General features: G+C 44.4%; 1 protein-coding gene across 1 annotated transcript in view; it reads left to right on the forward strand.

Annotated features, from left to right (window-relative positions):
* Positions 1-1,563: 1,563 nt before the first annotated feature.
* HNF4G (hepatocyte nuclear factor 4 gamma) overlaps positions 1,564-13,072 on the forward strand; it is a 62,659-nt gene continuing 51,150 nt past the window's right edge. Inside the window, exon 1 of the mRNA XM_038766601.1 lies at positions 1,564-1,678. The gene's annotated coding sequence lies outside the window, so the exon portion shown is untranslated. The remainder of the gene's footprint in view (positions 1,679-13,072) is intronic.

Consider the following 13,072-nt stretch of genomic DNA (forward strand, 5'->3'; position numbering starts at 1 on the left):
GCCCAGAGAAGTGAAGTGACTTGCCCAAAGTCACCCAGCTGACAAGTGGCGGAGCCGGGATTTGAACCCATGACCTCTGACTCCAAAGCCCGGGCTCTTTCCACTGAGCCACGCTGCTTTTAGGCTGTGAGCCCACTGTTGGGTAGGGACCGTCTCTAGATGTTGCCAACTTGGACTTCCCAAGCGCTTAGTCCAGTGCTCTGCACACAGTAAGTGCTCAATAAATACAATTGATTGATTGATTGATTGATTGTACATATCTATTCTATTTATTTTATTTTGTTAGTATGCTTGGTTTTGTTCTCTGTCTCCCCCTTTTAGACTGTGAGCCCACTGTTGGGTAGGGACCGTCTCTAGATGTTGCCAACTTGGACTTCCCAAGCGCTTAGTCCAGTGCTCTGCACACAGTAAGCGCTCAATAAATACGATTGATTGGTTGATTGATTGATTGATTGTACATATCTATTCTATTTATTTTATTTTGTTAGCATGTTTGGTTTTTTTCTCTGTCTCCCCCTTTTAGACTGTGAGCCCACTGTTGGGTAGGGACCGTCTCTAGATGTTGCCAACTTGGACTTCCCAAGTGCTTAGTACAGCGCTCTGCACACAGTAAGCAGTCAATAAATACGATTGATTGATTGATTGATTCTGTGTGCAGAGCACCGGGCTGGTTAATCAGGTAATAATAAAGATAATCAGGTCCCACACGGGGCTCATGTTTGAAGGAGGGAGATTTTTTATTAAGTGCCGTCGAGTCGTTTCCGATTCATTGCGATTCCGTGGATGTGCTTTCTCCGGGAAATCCCGTCCTCTGCCATAATCCGCAACCTCCTCCCCCTCCCCATCCCCCTCGCCTTACCTCCTCCCCTCCCACACCTGTATATATGTTTGTACATATTTATTACTCTATTTATTTTATTTGTACATATTTATTCTATTTTATTTTGTTAATATGTTTGGTTTTGTTGTCTGTCTCCCCCTTCTAGACTGTGAGCCCGCTGTTGGGTAGGGACCATCTCTCTAGGTTGCCAACTTGTGCTCTGCACACAGTAAGCGCTCAATAAATACGATTGAATGAATGAATGAATGAATGAATGGTTAGCTGTGATCAATCAATCAATCGTATTTATTGAGCGCTTACTGTGTGCAGAGCGCTGGACTAAGCGCTTGGGAAGTACAAGTTGGCAACATACGGAGACAGTCCCTACCCAACTGTAATGGCACCTGTTGCGTACACAAAAACTGCACTGTGCTCCTACTATATTCAGTCATTCATTTGGTTGTATTTACTGAGCGCTTATGGTGTGCAGAGAACTGTACTAAGTGCTGGACAATAATAATAATAATAATAATGGCATTTATTAAGCGCTTACTATGTGCAAAGCACCGTTCTAAGTGCTGAGGGGATACAAGGTGATCAGGTTGTCCCACATGGGGCTCACAGTCTTCATCCCCATTTTACAGATGAGGGAACTGAGGCACAGAGGAGTGAAGTGACTTGCCCAAAGTGACACCTAGGCCTTCCCGCAGTCACAAAACTGTGGATTGTCTCCCCAGGAGCCTCGCGGAGAGCGGCCATGGGGTAGCAAGTCCCCCCGAAAGGAGCAGGCCGTCTACAGTGGGCAGCGGGTCCGTTGTCCTCAACCCGTCTGGACGGACGACTCGGCTCCCGGACTCTGTAAGTGGCCACCGTGGCCTCCGTCGGTCCGCCGGCCAGGAGACGGGCGAGGGCTGGGGTTGTCGGCAACTCGGGACGGGCCAGCGGTGCTCAAAGAGGGGCTAATTATTATTATAATTAGATAATTATAATATAATAAATATATTATAATATATAATCATATATCAATATATTAATATATTAAATATACTATAAAACATATAAAATAACTATTATAATTATTTTATATATAATTATATATGATCATATATCAATATATCAATATATTATAAAATATATAAAATAACGATTATAAATATTTTATATATAATTATATATAATCACATATCAATATATTAATATATTATACAATTTATAAAATAACTATTATAATTATTTTTTATATAATTATATATAACCATATATCAATATATTAATATATTATAAAATATATAAAATAACTATTATAATTATTTTTATATAATTATATATGATCATATATCAATATATTAATATATTATAAAATATATAAAATGACTATTATAATTATTTTATATATAATTATATGTAATCATATATCAATATATTAATATATTAAATATATTATAAAACATATATAAAATAATTATTATAATTATTTTAAGGAGGGCTCCCCGTCTTCCCTGTCGGCCAGCTGTTAATCAATCAGTCAATCAATCAATCAGTTGTATTTATTGAGCGCTTACTGTGTGCAGAGCACTGTACTAAGCGCTTGGGAAGTCCAAGTTGGCAACATAGAGAGACAGTCCCTACCCAACAGAGGGCTCACAGTCTAAAAAGGGGGAGACAGAACAAAACCAAACATACGAACCAAATAAAATAAATAGAATAGATATGTACAAGTAAAATAAGTAAATAAATAAATAGAGTAATAAATAGGTACAAACATATATCCATAGGTACAGGTGCTGTGGGGAAGGGAAGGAGGTAAGATGGGGGGATGGAGAGGGGGATGAGGGGGAGAGGAAGGAAGGGGCTCAGTCTGGGAAGGCCTCCTGGAGGAGGTGAGCTCTCAGTAGGGCCTTGAAGTGTTACCTCACTCCTGATTGACAGGGGACGCAGGGAGTGAGGAAACAACTGGACGCCTGATGGACGGGGGAGACAGGGAAGAGATAACATATGTGTACATATTTATTACTCTATTTATTTATTTATTTATTTATTTTACTTGTACCTATCTATTCTATTTCTTTTATTTTGTTAGTCTGTTTGGTTTTGTTCTCTGTCTCCCCCTTTTAGACTGTGAGCCCACTGTTGGGTAGGGACCGTCTCTAGATGTTGCCAACTTGGACTTCCCAAGCGCTTAGTGCAGTGCTCTGCACACAGTAAGCGCTCAATAAATACAATTGATTGATTGATTGATTGACTCCTGATGGACGGGGGAGACAGGGAAGAGATAACATATGTGTACATATTTATTACTCTATTTATTTATTTTACTTGTACCTATCTATTCTATTTATTTTATTTGGTTAGTCTGTTTGGTTTTGTTCACTGTCTCCCCCTTTTAGACTGTGAGCCCGCTGTTGGGTAGGGACCATCTCTAGATGTTGCCAACTTGGACTTCCCAAGCGCTTAATCCAGTGCTCTGCACACAGTATGCGCTCAATGAATACGATTGATTGATTGATTGACTCCTGATGGACAGGGGAGACAGGATGTGAGGTAACAACTGGGCTCCTGATGGACGGGGGAGACAGGGAAGAGATAACATATTTATTACTCTATTTATTTATTTATTTTACTTGTACCTATCTATTCTATTTATTTTATTTTGTTGACATGTTTTGTTTTGTTCTCCGTCTCCCCCTTTAAGGCTGTGAGCCCACTGTTGGGTAGGGACCGTCTCTAGATGTTGCCAACTTGGACTTCCCAAGTGCTTAGCGCAGTGCTCTGCACACAGTAAGCGCTCAGTAAATACGATTGATTGATTGATTGATTGATATGTTGCCAACTTGGACTTCCCAAGCGCTTAGTGCAGTGCTCTGCACACAGTAAGCGCTCAATAAATACCATTGATTGATGGATTGATTGATTGACTCCTGATGGACGGGGGAGACAGGACGTGAGGTAACAACTGGACTCCTGATGGACGGGGGAGATGGGGGAGATGGGATTTCTGATGGACAAGGGACACAGGGAGCAAGGCAACAGCTGGACTCCTAATGCCAGGGAACGGAGGGAGTGAGGTACCAGCGGGATTCGAGACCGTGAGCTCATTGTTGGGTAGGGACCGTCTCTATATGTTGCCGATTTGTACTTCCCAAGCGCTTAGTACAGTGCTCTGCACACAGTAAGCGCTCAATAAATACGATTGAATGAATGAATGACTCCTGGTTGGCAGGAGAGACAGGGAATGAGGTAACAATGGGACTCCTGTCTATCAGGAGAGACAGGGAGTGGGACTTCTAGACCGTGAGCCCGTTGTTGGGTAGGGGCCGTCTCTATATGTTGCCGACTTGTACTTCCCAAGCGCTTAGTACAGTGCTCTGCACACAGTAAGCGCTCAATAAATACGATTGAATGAATGAATGACTCCTGGCTGGCAGGAGAGACAGGGAATGAGGTAACAATGGGACTCCTGTCTTTCAGGAGAGACAGGGAGTGTGACTTCTAGACTGAGAGCCTGTTATTGGGTACCGTCTCTATATGTTGCCGACTTGTACTTCCCAAAGCGCTTAGTTCAGTGCTCTGCACACAGTAAGCACTCAATAAATACGATTGAATGAATGAATGACTCCTGGCTGGCAGGAGAGACAGGGAATGAGGTAACAATGGGACTCCTGTCTGTCAGGAGAGACAGGGAGTGTGACTTGGACTTCCCAAGCGCTTAGTACAGTGCTCTGCACACAGTAAGCGCTCAATAAATACGATTGAATGAATGAATGAAGTGACAGCGGGACTTCTGACTGACAGGGGAGACAGGGAGTGAGGTAACAACCAGACTCCTGTTGGATGGGGAGACAAGAAGTGAAGTAACAACTGGACTCCTGATGGAAGGGGGAGAGAGGAAGTGAAGTGACAACTGGACTCCTGATGGACAGGGGAGACAGGGAAGAGATAACAATGGGAATTCTGATGGACAAGGGAGCGAGGCAACAGGAAGAGAGCTAGTTTGGTGGATGTGTGGAGGGAGGGAATTCCAGCCCAGGGGAGGACGTGGGCTGGGGATCGACAGCGGGACGGGTGAGAACGAGGCCCAGTGAGGAGAATTAGAGGATGGCTCCGGCAGGCAGCGGTTGGCAGGGGGCCCGTGGGAGAAATCCCATCTCCCGCGGTCCTCCCGGCCTCACATCTGCCTGGGAAGAATGTGATGAGTCGCTCCAAGAGCTGGTTAAATTGTAAATAATGTGGAGATGCTCCCACATGGAATCATTAGCTCGGCGCTCAGCGATTCAGCAGGGAACACTGCCCCCCAACCAGACCCTGTTTATGATTACTCACGCGCTCCGGTTGGGATCTTCATTCCCTTTTCCCGAGAGAAAATCCAACTGAATCTCCGGTCGGGGAGATCGTCGATGGCCTCGGTCCCGTCGGGAAGGCCTTTGGGGCCGAGAACCTTCCCGGAGGGATCGATGTTATGTTGCCAACTTGCACTTCCCAAGCGCTTAGTACAGTGCTCTGCACACAGTAAGCGCTCAATAAATGCGATTGAATGAATGAATGAATGATACTAACTCCGGTGGCTTGCCCTTGGCTCCACTTGCCCTCTGGGGTTCGTTCAGTTATTTAAACGTATTTATTGAGCACTTACTGTGTGAAAAGCACTGTACTAAGCGCTTGGGAGAGTACGACAGAGAAATTTTGTCGTTCTCTTGACCTTGCCCACCTTTTTCTGCTCAAGACGCGGTTAGTGAGGAGGGATGGGCAGGGGCACAGGGGATGGCGAAGGAGTTTGACGGGCTCCCAATGGGAGGGATCCTCTTTTTTTTTTTAATAATGGTATTTCTTAAGCATTTACTACGTTCCAGGCACTGTTCTAAGCGCTGGGGTAGATCCCAGCTAATTAGGTTGCACACATTTCCCGTCCCTCATGGGGCTCACCGTCTTCAACCCCATTTTCCGGATGAGACAACCGAGGCACAGAGAAGTTAAGTGACTTGCCCGAAGTCACACAGCTGACAAGTGGTGGAGGAGGGATTAGAACCCGCAACCTCTGACTCCCGAGCCCGGGGTCTTTCCAGTGAGCCAAGCTGCTTCTTAGTCGACGATCTCCCTAGATACCCCGCTCTCAACCAGAGCTGTGAAATGTGCTTTTATTCATTCATTCATTCAATGGTATTTATTGAGCGCTTACTGTGTGCAGAGCACTGGACTAAGCGCTTGGTACTTTTAATAGAGTCAGCAAGCAGTCGACCCCTTTGAACTTGCATTAGGGATACCAACGAACTCCATCTCCTTTCCCTCTCCGAACATCCCCACAGCACCTGTTTATATGTATATATGTTTGTACATATTTGTTACTCTATTTATTTATTTTACTTGTCCATATCTATTCTATTTATTTTATTTTGTTAGTATGTTTGGTTTTGTTCTCTGTCTCCCCCTTTTAGACTGGGAGCCCACTGTTCGGTAGGGACCGTCTCTAGATGTTGCCAACTTGGACATCCCAAGCGCTTAGGACAGTGCTCTGCACACAGTAAGCGCTCAATAAATACGATTGATGATGGTGATGATGATGATAATATATTTGGGAAGAAGGATCATCATTATTACAAATCACGGAAACGGTGAATTTGCACATTTTCCCCCTGTGATGCATTGCCCAGAGAACATGGCGGGGTCACAATTTCTTTTGTCTTCTGAACGTCAATTTTCAGGGGACAGGCAAGGATGGTTTAAATCAAGCCTGAATTGTATTTTAACTAAGGCTGGGACATAATTTGGACACACAAAATGACATCGCTGACTCCATTGCTGACATTTATTGAGCACTTACTACTACTACTAATAATAATGATGGTATTTGTTAAGCGCTTACTATGTGCAAAGCACTGTTCTAAGTGCTGGGGAGGTTACAAGGTGATCAGGTTGTCCCACAGGGGGGCTCACAGTTTTAATCCCCATTTTACAGAAGAGGTAACTGAGGCCCAGAGAAGTTAAGTGACTTGTCCAAAGTCACACAGCTGACAGTTGGCAGAGCGGGATTTGAACCCATGACCTCTGACTCCAAAGCCCATGCTCTTTCCACTGAGCCACTCTGCTTACTTTGTGTACTGAGAAGCAGCGTGGCTCAGTGGAAAGAGCCCGGGCTTTGGAGTCAGAGGTCATGGGTTCGAATCCCTGGCTCCACCAATTGTCAGCTGCGTGACTTTGGGCGAGTCACTTCACTTCTCTGGGCCTCAGTTCCCTCACTTGTAAAATGGGGATTAAGACTGTGAGCCCCGCGTGGGACAACCTGATCACCTTGTATCCCCCCAGCGCTTAGAACAGTGCTTTGCACAGAGTAAGCGCTTAACAAATGCCATTATTATTATTATTATTATTATTATTATCATTATTATTATTATTACAGTCTGCTGTGTGCACAGCACTGTACTGAGCGCTTGGGAGAGTCCCAAAGAGTCGGTAGACATGATCCCCGCCTGAGAGCTTATGATCTTTTGGGGGCAGAGCACTGAACTGGGCGTTTTGGGGAGGACAGTAATAATAATAATAATAATAATAATAATAATAATAATAATAATGGCATTTATTAAGCGCTTACTATGTGCAAAGCACTGTTCTAAGCGCTGAGGAATTTACAAGGTGATCAGGTTGTCCCACGTGGGGCTCACGGTAGAAGTTTAGAGGAAGTATCCCCACCCTCAAGTTTACAATCTCATGGAGGAGAAAGACGCTGAAATAAATTATAGATGAGGGAAGGTAATAGAGTATAAAAATACATCCATATTTAATAATAATAATAATGGCATTTATTAAGCACTTACTATGTGCAAAGCACTGTTCTAAGCGCTGGGAAGGTTACAAGGTGATCAGGTTGTCCCACGGGGGGCTCAGTTTCCCTCCGAGGGACTGCCCAAGCGCGGCTGTACAGCGTGGTGAATTCAAAGTTGCTGACGGTATTGATCCGTAGAGGTATCTATCACATGGGTCTTTAACATTTATTTTCCAGCTCAGGTTAATCGCCCCCATTCCAGTTAATAAATTAGGTCTAATCGCCGCCTTATCTGCCGAAATGGAGAGTCTGTTTGGAATCAAAGAGCAGCCGGCCTTGAGTTCAGGTTGAATATGGGGGAGAATTTTTGCCTCACCTTTGCCCGTAGTAAGTGCTTTAACGAATACCATTGTTATTATTATTATTATTCCTTCATTCGGCCTCATTTATTGAGCGCATACTGTGTGCAGAGCACTGTAGTAAGCGCTTGGGAAGTCCAAGTTGGCAACATAGAGAGACGGTCCCTACCCAACAATCAATCAATCAATCAATCAATCATATTTATTGAGCGCTGACTGTGTGCAGAGCACTGTACTAAGCGCTTTGGAAGTACAAGTTGGCAACTTAGAGGGACGGTCCCTACCCAACAATCAATCAATCAATCAACTGTATTTATTGAGTGCTTACTGTGTGCGGAGCACTGTACTAAGCGCTTGGGAAGTACAAGTTGGCAACATATAGAGACGGTCCCTACACAACAATCAATCAATCAATTGATCAATTGTATTTATTGAGTGCTTACTGTGTGCAGAGCACTGTACTAAGCGCTTGGGGAGTCCAAGTGGGCAACATATAGAGACGGTCCCTACCCAACAGTGGGCTCACAGTCTATTATTATTAGTATTTTTAGTATTATTATTACCCCTGTGTGGCACTTGCACTCAACAAAACCCCAGTTTCGTCGCTCATTCGTTCCTTCTCTCAATCGTCTTTATCGAGCGTTTACTGTGTGCTGTAGTAAGCGCTCGGGAGAGTCCAATACAACGATATCTATCTCCCCCTTTTAGACTGTGAGCCCACTGTTGGGTAGGGACTGTCTCTATATGTTGCCAACTTGTACTTCCCAAGCGCTTAGTACAGTGCCCCGCACACAGTAAGCGCTCAATAAATACGATTGATGATGATAAACAGACCCACAACGAGCCGTCAGTCTCGCGACGGGAATTGGAAAGTCGTTCCTTTGGGAAGAGGGCGGGATTTAGTTGGGGAATTAGGAAGCAGACGCTTTGGCAAGGGCTGAGTCACGGGGCCAAGGTCACCCCGATTTGTCACACCCCGTTGCCTTGGAAACCGATTTAGTCACACCCCGTTGCCTTGGAAACCGTGAACCCCCATTTCCCCGTCCACCCAGGACCCCAGAATCCAAGTCATCCCGACTCGTGGCGGGAAGAAACCCGGCACGTGACGTTGATCCTTTTCCCTCCCGGACGCCTCCCTGGTTTTCCCGTCGGCAAATTCGATACCCCGGCTCCCTCCGTCCCTTTTCTCCCAAAGGCCTTTTATGGAAATAACCTTGATTTTATTATCCCGCCGCGATCCATCCCGGTGGAAACCATCCCAATCGAACGTGGAGCCAGGCCCAATCTGGTGGCTGTAATGGCCCTCCAGATAAGATAGGGAAGGTTTCCACCATTATCTCCAACAGTCAATGAGGAACCGAGATTTATGGAAAAATATCGCCTCGCTTTTCCGACCTACGGCTTGGGAAACTGTGTTGTGCGTTTCTGGGGGGATGGGATAATCCCGGGTGAGGCCCGGGCGACGCTGAGGAGGGTCCGGTCGCGACCCAGATGACAATAATAATAATAATACTAATAACGATGGTATTCGTTAGGTGCTTACTACGTGCCAGGCACCGTTCTCAGCGCTGGGATACTGCCCCACGTGGGGTTCTCGGTCTTCATCCCCATTTTCCAGATGAGGAAACTGAGGGCTAGAGAAGTGAAGACTGTGAGCCCGCTGTTGGATAGGGACTGTCTCCATATGTTGCCAACTTGGACTTCCCAAGCGCTCAGTAAAGTGAAGGCAGGGCCGGTGTCTATTTACTCAGTTGCCCTTTCCAAAGCATTCACCACAAGGCTGCCCTGTGCCTCAGTTACCTCATCTGTAAAATGGGGATAAAGGGTGTGAGCCTCATGTGGGACTGGGACTGTTTCCAAGCTGTTTACCTCCTATCTGCCCCAGTGTTTAGTACAGTGCTTGGCACATACTAAGCGCTTAACAAACACCATAAATAAACAAACACACACCATACCAAACAAATGGTACAGTAAGTAATATATAGTTTGGCAAACACACCAAACAAACACCATCAATTAGTACAGTGCAAGCGCTCTGCACACAGTAAGCGCTCAGTAAATAAGATTGAATGAAAAGGAAAGGACATACAGGCACGCTAAGTGACACTTCTGAATAGGACATTTCCAAGGAGCGAGTCATGGGTTCAAATCCCGGCTCTGCCACTTATCAGCTGTGCGACCCTGGGCAAGTCACTTCACTTCTCTGGGCCTCAGTTCCCTCGTCCCCCTTCTTACCTCCTTCCCTTCCCCTCAGCACCTGTATATATGTATATATGTTTGTACATATTTATTACTCTATTTATTTATTTATTTATTTTACTTGTACATATCTATTCTATTTATTTTATTTTGTTAGTATGTTTGGTTTTGTTCTCTGTCTTCCCCTTTTAGACTGTGAGCCCACTGTTGGGTAGGGACTGTCTCTATATGTTGCCAATTTGTACTTCCCAAGCGCTTAGTACAGTGCTCTGCACATAGTAAGCGCTCAATAAATACGATTGATGATGATGATGAAGACCGTGAGCCGCCCGTGGGACAACCTGATCTCCTTGTAACCTCCCCAGCGCTTAGAACAGGGCTTTGCACATAGTAAGTGCTTAATAAATGCCGTTATTATTACTATTATTATTATAAGGGGTGGGAAAAACAGGGTGGGAGATGAGCGATGAATCGGGGAAGTCCTCCTGGAAGAGGTGGGCTTTCCGAAGGGCTGGACAGGGATCGTCTGTCCTAGATGAAGCGGGAGGGATTTGAGCGTTCTTCAGCCATGCTGTGCTTCCCAGGCCCGTCCAATCAATCAATCAATCAATCAGTCGTATTTATTGAGCGCTTACTGTGTGCAGAGCGCTGTACTAAGCGCTTGGGAAGTCCAAGTTGGCAACATATAGAGACGGTCCCTACCCAACAGTGGGCTCACAGTCAGAGGCCAACGGCTGGCCGTGACTTTCCACGCTCTGACCTTCCCAACTTGCCCTGTGTATTGTCTTCCCCCAAGCGTCTAGTACAGTGCTCCGCACACAGTAAGCACTCAGTAAATACCATTGAATCAATAAATACCATTGAATGAATGAATAATAATAATAATAATAAAAATGGTATTTGTTAAGCACTTACTATGTGCCAAGCACTGTTCTAAGTGCTAGGGGAGATACAAGGTAATAATAATGATGATAATAATAATAATAATAATAATAATAATAATAATGATAATGAATGATAATAATGGTGGCATTTGTTAGGTGCTTGCTATGTGCCAGACTGTGAGCCTGTTGTTGGGTAGGGACCATCTCTATATGTTGCCAAATTGTACTTCCCAAGCGCTCTCTGCACACAGTAAGCGCTCAGTAAATACCATTGAATTAATAAATGCCATTGAATGAATGAATAATAATAATAATAATCAAAATGGTATTTGTTAAGCACTTACTATGTGCCAAGGACTGTTCTAAGTGCTAGGGGAGATACAAGGTAATAATAATAATAATAATAATAATAATAATAATAATAATGATAATAATGGTGGCACTTGTTAGGTGCTTGCTATGTGCCAGACTGTGAGCCTGTTGTTGGGTAGGGACCATCTCTATATGTTGCCAAATTGTACTTCCCAAGCGCTTAGTACAGTGCTCTGCACACAGTAAGCGCTCAGTAAATACCATTGAATTAATAAATGCCATTGAATGAATGAATAATAATAATAATAATAATCAAAATGGTATTTGTTAAGCACTTACTATGTGCCAAGGACTGTTCTAAGTGCTAGGGGAGATACAAGGTAATAATAATAATAATAATAATAATAATAATAATAATAATAATGATAATAATGGTGGCATTTGTTAAGTGCTTGCTATGTGCTAGACTGTGAGCCTGTTGTTGGGTAGGGACCATCTCTATATGTTGCCAAATTGTACTTCCCAAGCGCTTAGTACAGTGCTCTGCACACAATAAGTGCTCAATAAATATGATTGAATGAATGAATGAATACAAGGTAACAATAATAATAATAATAATAGTGGCATTTGTTAAGCGCTTGCTACATGCCAAGCACTGTTCTAAGCACTGGGAGAGATACAAGGTGATGAGGTTGTCCCACGTGGGGCTCACAGGCTTCACCCCCATTTTCCAGATGAGGGAACTGAGGCCCAGAGAAGTGAAGTGACTTACCCAAGGTGGCACAGCAGAGAACGAATTATGGGGTTCATTCATTCATTCAGTTGTATTTACTGAGCGCTCACTGTGTGCAGAGCACTGTACTAAGCGCTTGGGAGAGGACAGTACAGCAATAAACAGATACAGCATGACTCAGTGGAAAGAGCCCGGGCTTGTGAGTCAGAGGTCATGGGTTCAAATCCCCGCTCTGCCACTTGTCAGCTGTGTGACTTTGGGCAAGTCACTTCACTTCTCTGGGCCTCAGTTACCTCATCTGGAAAATGGGGATTAGGATGGTGAGCCCGACGTGGGACAACCTGTTCACCTTGTATCCTCCCCAGCGCTTAGAACAGTGCTTTGCACATAGTAAGCGCTTAACAAATACCAGATTATTATTATTATGAGATACGTCCCCTGCCCACAACGAGCTGACAGTCTAGAGGGGGAGACAGACGTGAATAGAAATCATTAAATGGCAGATGTGGACAGAAGTGGTGTGGGGCTGGGAGGGGAGATGAAGAAAAGGAGCGAGTCGGGGCGATGCAGAAGGGAGCGGGAGAAGAGGAAAGCGGGGCTTAATCAGGGAAGGCCGCTTGGAGGAGACGGGACTTCAATTCATTCATTCATTCATTCATTCAATCATATTTATTGAGCGCTTACTGTGTGCAGAGCACTGGATTAAGCGCTTGGGAAGCACAACAATTCGGCTTTGAAGGTGGGGAAAGTCATTATCTGTTGGCTATGAGGAGGGAGGCAGAACGGAGTTGTACGTCATATCTGTAAATTGTTTATATATATTAATGCCTGTCTCCCCCTTCAATAATAATAATAATAACGATCGATCAATCAATCAATCATATTTATTGAGCGCTTAATGTGTGCAGAGCAGTGGACTAAGCGCTTGGGAAGCACAACAATTCGGCTTTGAAGGTGGGGAGACTCATTATCTGTTGGCTATGAGGAGGGAGGCAGAACGGAGCTGTACAT

This window comes from Tachyglossus aculeatus, chromosome 25 (assembly GCF_015852505.1).
Source record: "Tachyglossus aculeatus isolate mTacAcu1 chromosome 25, mTacAcu1.pri, whole genome shotgun sequence".
NCBI lineage: Eukaryota > Metazoa > Chordata > Mammalia > Monotremata > Tachyglossidae > Tachyglossus > Tachyglossus aculeatus.